Source organism: Delphinapterus leucas, chromosome 3, assembly GCF_059928025.1.
Source record: "Delphinapterus leucas isolate spDelLeu-1000000601 "Yukka" chromosome 3, BTC_Dleu_Yukka2, whole genome shotgun sequence".
Lineage (NCBI taxonomy): Eukaryota > Metazoa > Chordata > Mammalia > Artiodactyla > Monodontidae > Delphinapterus > Delphinapterus leucas.
The window spans coordinates 136,319,876-136,330,213 of record NC_143131.1 but is presented as its reverse complement, the minus strand read 5'-3'; the positions used below and the strand labels follow the sequence as shown (position 1 = coordinate 136,330,213).

Genomic DNA, 10,338 nt, shown 5'->3' with positions numbered 1-10,338 from the left:
AAGCAGCTGGACAGTGCCCCCATCCCCTGACACCTGACCTTCAAATTCCTACAGTTTTAAAAATTAATCACCAGAAAATGGATACTTCCCATTTTCCCTCAGCTGGATTAAAGTCCTAAATTCTCACTCCAACCCAGGGGCTCTCTCTCAAAATAAATTGCAGGGGCAGGAGCTGGGCTGGTAAAGACCAGGTCACAGCCAGGCCGTGGGGAGGGCGGGGCTAAGCAGGTTTCTGCAGCAGGGCCGGGAGAGGAGGATATAGGGTGGAGGAATTGTGTTCAGGTGTGTGACACTGAAGGCTGGGCTTCAGAAGCGGTTGCGCCTGCCTGCTCCAGCCAGGCATGAGAAGGAAGCTCTCTCGTGGCTGTCACGCCCGCTTGATGGGGTAACTGGAGGGGGTTGCAACCCAGTCTCCCCCGCTACAGTTCCCCACCAGAAGAAAAACCCAAGGAGTGCCCAAGGCGTGCTGACTCCCCCTGTCATAGCTGTGGACCCTGCACCAAGGACAGAGGAGGTACGGACCCTGCTTGATGCTAAGACTGTGGGGAAGGGTTGCGCTTTTCTTCTCAGCTCTCCCCACTGCTTGCTGTCCTGGGGTAGGGATGCTGCTTCCAAGGGAACCTCTGAGGCTGCTCCAGGCCTCTGTATTCTGGGTGCTGCAGCCGTGTCTACCGCCAGCCACCTGCAGTTCCGGGCTCGCATGGAACCTCAGTGCTCTACTTGGGGAGCTCTTTGTTCACACTGGAAGGCCCCGTGCGTGCCGTTGACTGGGTCATGAGGGTAGCTGCAGGCGGTGATAGCGGTCACTCGATGTGGTCCCCGCTGTTTCCGTGCGCTGCTGAGCAGACAGCCTCTGCCTTTGCTGTCGATAGCTTGGAATGAATTACCTGTATGGAGAGTCCATGATATACAGGCATTGGTCATTACCTGTACTGTTTCAGGGGCTCTTTCCAAAAGCTTACAAAACCATTGTGCAGGATTTTGAAAGATGTACATTGTGTGAGGAAGAGTAAACGTGAGACAGAGAGTTGGATTTTTGATGGTAATGAATAAATAGTGAGGGTAAGAGCTTATTGAGAGCTTATGATTTGCAAAGCATGATGGTGAAGCACTTTTCATTTTGTTGCAGCCCGTGTGGCAGGTGTTGGTATTATCTACAATTAGTGATGAGGGGGCTGAAGGTCAGGCAGGTTAACTGAGGCAAACCAGGGTTTGCTGATCTCAGTACACACTCTTGATTTATATCCATGAGGTCATATTTAGCCAAGTGTCTTTCAGATTCAAAGTGTACTGAGGTGAGAGGCAACCACCTGTGAAGAGGCTTTGCAAAGAGGCTTTCTCCAAGCAGAACAAAGCTGACAGCCTCCATCTCCCCCTGCCATGTTCAGGAATTAATTTAGACCTGGGTCTCTGCTTCTCAGGCCTCAATAGCCCCTTCTTGTGGATTCAGAAACTGTTAAGAGCTCACTGTCAGCAAGATGTAATCCCCATGTGCTGTGCCATTAAGAATTCAAAGATTACAGCTGAGCAGTGGAGCTGGTCTTTAAAACACCAGAGGAAAGGAATGCCTTTGAGAGCTGGACACTGGGCCAGTGCCCTGTGGCCTCTTAGAATTAAACCCAACACCCCCAAAACAATTTACCAGGCCTCTCATGACTCCAACCCTTGCCCATTCCCCAACCTCACCTAATACAGGGTCCCTCAGCTCGTGGTGAGCCAGCTGTTCTTTCCCTCCTTAGGACCTGTGGTTTTCCCTCTGCTTGGAACACATTTCCCTGGGCTCTTCCTGTGTTTGGTGCTCTCCCTTCAATAAGGCTGCAGCTCAGATGTTGCCTGTTTAAGAGAGCTTCCTAGACCCAGCAACACAAGTAGACCCACCACTGCCATCCCCATGTATACTCCCTTATAGTGTTGATTATAGTCATTATAGTGATGACAATCTGAAAGTCTGTCCTCTTGTTTATTGTCTGTCTCCCAAGTACAACTCCATGAGGGTAGGTACCGTACATGTCCTCTGCCTGCAGGACACTGTTGGGTCCCCAGGGCTTATATCTCCCAGTAACAGGGGCTGGGTTAAAGTTTATCGAGTCAGTAAATAATAGAAGGGATCAGGAGGTATCATCGCCTCCTTCTTATCCAACAGCTCGACTCAGTCTTCCTTGGGAAGTCGAACGTGTTGGTCTGGAAACTGAAGTAAAGAGCGTCTGCGTTTTCAAGCGCTCAAGGGGCAACTGATTGCATTCTTGGAGTAACATAGGGAAAAAGGCTGAAATCTATCAAGTGGATTTCATTCCCTGAGAACCAGCAAGGTATGATAAGGCTGGCTCTGCTGGCCAGTCTTGATAAGCAACACGGCCTATGAGTCAGCCCAGCAACGCCCTTCTGGACACAGGGTATTGACCTTGGCCATACCTGGGGTACTTGGCATGCCAATGTGATTTCAGAAAGCTGAGAGTGCACGCTTCCAGCCCTGCTTCATCAAGCCTCTCATTCAAATTCCCACCAGCCTTTGCGCACGTACCTTTTGCTATTTTGAGTGTCATTCATTTGTGGGGTGGGAAGAGGCCCATGCTTAGGAACACGGGGTCCCAAGTGTCTCTATGGGCTCTACCGCTCTCTGCAATTGTGGGCACGTCCCTTTAGTGCCTCCACTTCTCGTGTTTCTCCTCTGTAAGATGGCCTGAGAATAGCTGCCCTCGATAGCCGGTGAGGTTTCAGAGTATTCGGGGTGACAGTGATGTAGAAACCAGTGCGATATATCTCTTGCTTTACAAGCGCCTGGCCCTGCAAGCAGTGAGGGGCAGAGAATACACAGGGAGGTGTGTTTCTTTTGGAGAATTTCACTTGCAGAAAATCCACAATTCCAAAAGAAATCTATCAGAGGAAGAGACTTCTCTGCAGGACTCCTTCTCCTAGGCAGCTACCTCAAGAATCGACTTACACGCTTTAATTGACACCCAGATGATTTGCGTTGCAGCGATCAGCATTAGAATCCAGCCTAATGACAGGCACACAGCGCTTGGCAGTATGTCACACGCTGGTGGTTTTTATGGGCCCCTTCTTGTTCTTATGTGTTCTTCCTTGTAATGTGTGGTAAGCCTTTCTGACATCAGCCCTGGCCCTATTTGATTTAAGGGACTTCTGGTTTTATATCCTCAGGTGGTTCTGTGATTCTTTTTTTAAGGCACTCTTTATCTTGTTCTACTCTCTTGTACTATTCTTGATTTCCAGATTTTAAAATAGGCCTTATTTGAAAGAAAATATATTTTTGAATTAGGAGCGAAGCCAGAGTCCTGAGGATTTTCTGAGGAGGAAGACGTCCGTTAGCAAAGTCGTATCAGGGAAAGAGAATGACATTAAGTGTCCAGAGACCTTGACTTGAATCCTGGCCAGGCTTCTCAGTAATCCTCTCCCGAGTCCTTAGACCATGGTGCAGATAATTGCAATATTGGCAGCGGACTTTTCCCGAGAACTTAGTAAATGTTAAAACGATTCCTTGGATAATCTCATTTCATGGTCATGCTGACTATTCCTGTTTTTGGAAATGGGGAATGTGAGACTCGGAGGGTAGGAGGTCATCAGGTAGGGAGTGATGGAACCCAGATTTGAACACGTGCTGCTTGACTTAAGAGCACTTGCACTTACGTACCAGGTGCCTTGCTGTCTACTGGGCCACACTATGCTAGGATCGTCATATACAATTCGACATCCCCGGGACTGCCATCCCCACAGGATGTCATCCAATGAGAAGATGCCAGTGATGGTTCATTGAAATGATGCAGGTTTATTTCACCATTTTCCATACATCTTGTTTACCAAGATTTAGAAAAATGTTCTACCGATACTCCTTTTCTCGAAGTGACCTTTGAAGAAAATGACACATATTTCAAAAAGAAAGCAAAATGGTGCATCTCACCAAGAGGAAACGTGAAAATCATCAGCCCTAACCCGGAGCATAAGTTTGATACCAGGCTGAACCCAAAATGTTTTAAATTCTTTAAATCTTCTGGAGAATCTGCAGATACTACATGCCATGCTAGGGGTTAATGATATAATCATGATAGTCAACATTTATTAACTACTTCTTCCTACTCGGTACTGATGGAAGCATTGTCCTCATGTTAACACACGTGCAACAGGCGGTCACTCACGGTGGTAAAGTTGTGGGCTTGTGGCTTAGGGTGCCTGGCTCTGTCAGATGCTAGCTGTGTGACCTTGGGTAAGTTTCTCAACCACTCTGTTTCAGATTCCCCATCTATAAATGGGGATATTGCTGAACTTTTCCCCTAGTGGTGTTGTGAGCATTGTCTAAGTGGATACATGTAAGGGGCTGAAACGGTGCTTGGTATATAACGTCCACTCAAATGTTTGCTGCCACTGCTGCTTTTCCCTCAGCCCTCCTATGAGCGAGGTCTTCTCACTCCTATCCTACACTCCCAAGTACAGAAACTGATGAAGAGTCAGGTCATAGGGCTAGGATGCAAACCTCCGACTGTGGTCATCCCAAGCCTTCCCTCTTCTATGTCGTTATTTCCTCTATAAACTTGAAAGGAAATGCACATTCCTCCAGGAACTCAGTTTGACAGGAGTTCACACTCCAAGACCCAACCTACATTCTCTCTGTGCACATACCTACTTATGTCATTTTTAGGTTGTTAACTAAAGTATCTTATTGAAATGTCTCAAGCTGTGCCTCTAGGTTATCATCAAACCAGCCAGAACTCTCTCCTCTATTCAGGATTCTGTCTGTGGGCAGGCAACCACACTGGCCTTGTGGTGATAAGTTTGCTCATTAAAAGCAGTCAGTAGCACTCCTCTTCCTCAAGACACAGCTCTTACCTGAGCGGTTAGGGGCCTTCTTTCAGCTCTGTGATAACATCGTCCTGTGCTGGCTGGCTGAAATCTGTTGATACACAGTCTCTTGAGTTAGCATCTATGTTGGCGTAAGTGACCAGAGGAAACTGTCCGGGGGTCTGTCCTGGGCTGGTCAAAGACAGATGCCAGCACTTGTGTTCTTTCGGTCGTGGTACCCAGTTGGATACTGGAGTTATTGTACGGGTTCATTCTCCCTGGGTGGGGACTTGCTTCTGCAGGATCCCAGCATGCAATGGGAGAGCAACCAGGACCCCCAGGAAGCCCCCATCTTGCTGCTGCCAGCACTAACTGTGCATGGCTCTGAGATGCCTCCCCAATCATGACAGTAATTAATAATTAACAGCTTCCTTTTATTGAGTATTTGCTATGTGTGAGTTTATTTAACTAGTTCATGGAATCTTAACAATACTCTCAAGTAGGTTCCAGTATTATCCTGCCTATTTGAGGGAAGAGTAAGATGACATTCAGGGGAACTCAGACATGGTCAAGGACACCCAACTGAGTGGCACCACCAGGACATATACCCAAACCTGTGTGATTGAACACGTGTTCTTCACCTCTGTGCTCATCAACCCCAAACTCCTCCTGCCTGAGTCACCCTCTCTGAGATGCTGTGATAACACATTCCCAACTAGCCATGGAAAAACCGGTCCTGCTGGGCCAGGCCCACGGGGGCGGTGCGGGGGGTGGGGGGGGTGCGCTGTAGACAAACCTGCCTCACCTGGTTTCGCTGGTCCTTCCTGCCCTGGACCGTGAGCTGTTTTCCTTTTGCTCCAACTTCTCCAGACACAGCTGAACTCCTTAATGAATCAACTTGGCTTTCTCCCCGTAACCCCGTGGTCACAGGAATATCACAGTAGGAAAGAATGAGGGCAGAGTTTCCGTCTCTCCAAGGCACCCTCAGCCTATTTCTTTTGAACAGTAACCCTTCTAAGCTGTTCCAACTTTTCCTTCCTTCTTTGTTCACTTTTCGGTCTGGTTTAAGAGCAAGCTGAATTTGATCAGATTATAAAGCATATTTTCAGGGCTGTGAGGTAACTCAGTAATTGGCATCTTAGCCTGATGACTGGGCTGTGAATTATGTTATTTACAAAAGCAGACAAAATGGTGGGCTGCATCGTGGCTGCCTGTCAAGAAAGTGTCATCCCTCGAAAGCAGTGCTTACTCAGCTGGGCTCTTACCAGGTGTAAATGCGGAAGGGAGTCGGGGAAATCTAGTTAAATCTTAGTCACCATGCCCTTCTACTGTCTATGAGATCTTGCACAAATTATTCTCTGCAGTAGCATAACACTGCTTTCATTTTGTTCAACTCTGCATACATCTAGTAATAAGATTTCTTACAGTGTCTCAGGCACTAAGATTTCCTACAGTGTCTCAGGCACTATACTGACCCCTTTATGTGTACCATTTCCCTTAATTCACCTACCAACCTAATGAGGTAAGCATGGCGCTCTTCACTTTCAGATGAGGACACTCAAGTTGGTTAAGGTTAAGCACCTATTAAGTAAGTAGTGGAGGTGGGATTTGAACCACTGCTTTCAAAGTAAAAATCTATAGCCCTGACCAGAATAATGCACTGGCTGATGGTTCGATGTGAAATTTTTCCTTTTCTACCAAGAGATCACACACAAGTCTTTCCCTTGCATGCAGTCTGCTTTTGCCACTCGTGCTAAGGACGTTTTCCAGGCCTCGCTGCACTGCTCCTTATCTGCCTATCTCCTGATCAGTGACCCGAGCAGCTCCAACCCAAGCCTGGCCATTACTCATTACCCCTGCTGCTGTATTTGCTGTCCTCGTCACAAAAGATACCTCATGGATAAATGTAAATCTTTTTAGTTTCCTAACGGTTGAGAGAGCTTCCAAACAAATGCTTGTGCTTACCTCTGAGAATACAACCATCCATTTTCCCTCCCTCTGCATTGCAGAAGGAACACCAAATACCGCTGCCTTTCCAGGACACTCAGAGAGAAGCAGGGGTTGTACGCTGGCGAGTTGAATGGGCCACCGAGTCAAGGGCTGGGAGGGGACCCAGTGGGATGTACACCCATGAGTGCAAGGACCTGCTCCTGTGTCACTGTTCCCCGACCCCTAGAGCAGTGCCGGGCACATAAGAGAGGCTCAAGCGTTTATTCCCTGGATCAAAAACAACCAAAAAAGTACATGTTTATTGCAGATTTTTCAGATACTTGTTTGTTTTGCTTACGAAGAAACAGAAGGGAGAGGGTTAAATGTTGGGTATTAGAATTATTACATTTGGGAGCACATTTTCCTCTATCAGCTTCTCAGTATTTCTCTGCTCAGCTACTTTCTGAGTTAGTCTGGACTCTCTTTTCGGGGTGAAGTTCGTCATTTCCATCCCATCTAATAATGCCATTTCTCCTGCCACGGCTGCACTGGGAGGTCTTTCACACACACTCTACCTCTTTCCACCACAGGTGAAAGCCTGGCTGGGCAGTGACCATGTGAGTGTTCCTGGACCCCACTTCTTCCCCATATCTCCTCCTTTCTTGAATTCCCCTTCAGGAAGAGTCCAGGATGATAAGATTTCCATTTATTAAGCACTAACAATGTGCCAGGCTCAGTGCTAAACACTTCCCCATACTACCTCATTTCACCATCACAAGACCTCCACCTCACTATTTTGCACTGAACAAACCCCTGCCCCTGGCAAAGTGAAATGACCCACCAGAGGTCACAGAGCTGGTGGGTGGTGAGCCCTGGCCTCTGTGCTGGGACTCTGGGCCCCCAACCTGAGCTCTCGCCATCGTGGGCTGCTCAGCAAACCTACCTCTGTCTTCAGCCCAGGTGTGCTAGGCACCGTCCCGTGTGAGAGGGATGCTGGTCCTTCTGACTGCTCTCAAGCCAGACACCCACCCACTGAAGGGTGCCATTTTCTAGAAGGGCAATCTCCCATTGCTTTAGCGTAAGGAGCCTGGGTTTGGGTTCCCTGTTTCTATCAGGGGACACAAAATCCCATAAGGGACCTGAACCTTCATTCTTGGTTAGCATTCTGGTAAGGATGACAGAGGAGGGTCTGCTATGTGGCCTGGCTTAGAGAAAATGGCCTAAGAAAGGCTGCCATTGGGTACAAGTCATGGGGCTGAAGGGAAGGCTGTTTTCTCAGCTTAGTGTGTGGAGAAGAATGTCAGCTGGCAGCTCAGAAAGGGGGATGAGTGTCCAGTGCTTTAGTTCTTCTTGAACTGCAACTTTCTCACCTGTGGCACAGCCAGGGGCAGCCTTCACTAAAGCTCACCAGACATCATTATTTCGATGGAACTTCAGTTTATTTAAAAGAGAGCTACTGTAAGAGGAAAATCAGTATTGCTCATCACAGAAGGTGACTGCAATTAAATACAATGAATGCACAGCTCCATGAGTAAACTCTAGCCTTACCCTGCTGTCCACTGAAAGCTCTGGCTCTGAGACCAGCTCTTGCCTTGTTTCAAAGGAGAGTTGCCTGTTACCTGGCACCATTTCATGCGTGTGGAGGTTCAGCTTGAGATACTCTGGAGATGGGCGGTGGTGATGGTTACACAACAATGTGAATGCACTTATATATATTTAACCATTAAAAAAAAATGAGGCAGCTCTTTACGTACAGTTAAGAAACAATGTTCAAGATGCATGAAGTGAAAAAAGCAAAGTGCTGAAGAGTGCGACCTGAATGCTGCCATTTGTGGGTTGTTTTTTTTTTAAGGAATATGTGTATACACATGCGTCTAGGCTTGTGTGTGCAATGATCCTTCTGGAAGGATGTCAATATTTGATTCTGTAGAGGGAACAGGCTTCTGGCAATTGGAAATAGAGAGGGACGGAGGGTCATTGCTATTTAATTTGTGTTCCGTGTGCATGTATAACTCATTCTAATTGACAGCTTTTTAAACTCCAAAAAAGCTAAGCACCAAAATGAAACCATCTCATTAAAGCAGTGGTTCTCACCTTTGCCTACACCTAGACACCAGCTGCTCCAAGTCAGGTCCCCTGACCAGTAGCATTGGCCTCCCTGGGAGCTTGTAGCCTGTTAGAAATAGAGGATCTCAAGCCTACCCACACCCAGGGAATCCACATCTGCATTTACCAAGGTCCCCAAGTGGCTCACAGGACATTAAAGTGTAAGAAGTACTGCACAGGACTAACTAAATCAGAATCTCTGAGGTGGGGTTTGAACCTGGGCATTGATTAAGGCTCCCAGGTGATCCCAACTACAGACTTAGTGTAATTGGTTCTATATCAACCCCTTCGTTTTTCCCAGTCTTCTTACTATGTGATTCAGTTTATTCAGTGTGGGCTCCATGTGCCCCTTGGAAATCATTACGTGTCCCACACTTGGGACCACTGGCCAGGATGACTATCTCAGATCACGTGAATGTCACACAGGAACATACAATATTGACATTCACCTGAGCTTAGGGGGAAAGTGTTTCCCCTTCATATAAAATAGACCACAGTTCTACACCAAGACACATAACGGTTACAGGCCTTTTTATCTAGGGATGGAGCATAATGTCAAGTCTTCTAAAATCAGACTTTGGAGTTTAAAAAATAGGGCTTTGAATTGCCACTCTGAGCCCTGTGTCAAATGGGGTTAATACCTGCCCCACAGAGCTGCCGTGTTTAAATAAGATGGTGCAGGTGATGCTTGATCAATATTAGGTGATAATTATGTTTTTGTACACTCCCCCTCCCCTCCTATCCCCCCCTCTTTTCCTGTGCCCCTCTCCCTGTCACTGTTCCCGTCACATTTGTTTATTCTGCCTTGAGCGTCTCTCGTACAGATGACATTTCTCACATTGTAGCTGAAGCTGAGGAGCTCGAGTTCCACCTCCCCCCATCTCTTGACAAACAGTAAAAACTCTGCCGTCTCTCAGCAAATTATCTGACACTTTCCTAAAATGCAACTGAAACCTCATTACGTGCATGAACACCTTTCCATCAGCTCATTCCTAGCTCTAATATTAATATAATTGTTGCCGAGACATTGCAGTTGGCCTCAGAGGCAGTCAGCAAGGCGTCGTGGTTAGTAACCCGAGATGGCTGCAAAAGCAGAGTTAGTGGAAGCCGCTAGCATTTCTGTGTGGCCAGATGATGCTGGAGAGTGGCTTCCGAGCTTCCCTTCCGTTGCCAGATAGATGGGAGTTAGGAGAGGGACAGGGAGTCCAAGTCAGAATAGATGCCCTCCCCCTGCCCCCAGCACCCAAAGTCATCTTTTCACAACATGAATCTGAACATGCTTAAAGCTGATGTTTAAAACCCTATGAGATTTCATTTGAAAATATCTGTGATTTTGTGACAAAGGCACATGCGCTGCCAATAGTACTGTGGTTTGTTGACTATGTTTAAAACTCAAAGAATGCTGCATTGCTGTTAGTGATGAGTGAAAGTAAAGATACATTTTCTCCCAAAAAAATCCCTATGGGAGCTTCTCACTACTTTGCAAATAAAGACCAACACTCTTAACAGGGT

The 10,338-nt window shown here is 47.1% G+C and overlaps 1 long non-coding RNA gene across 2 annotated transcripts in view; it reads left to right on the top strand.

Moving 5' to 3' along the window:
- Positions 1–247: 247 nt before the first annotated feature.
- Positions 248–10,338, top strand: part of LOC149749717 (uncharacterized) — a 207,998-nt gene continuing 197,907 nt past the window's right edge. For both annotated transcript variants that reach the window (XR_016392844.1, XR_016392845.1), the window contains exon 1: positions 248–514. This is a non-coding gene — a long non-coding RNA (uncharacterized LOC149749717). The remainder of the gene's footprint in view (positions 515–10,338) is intronic.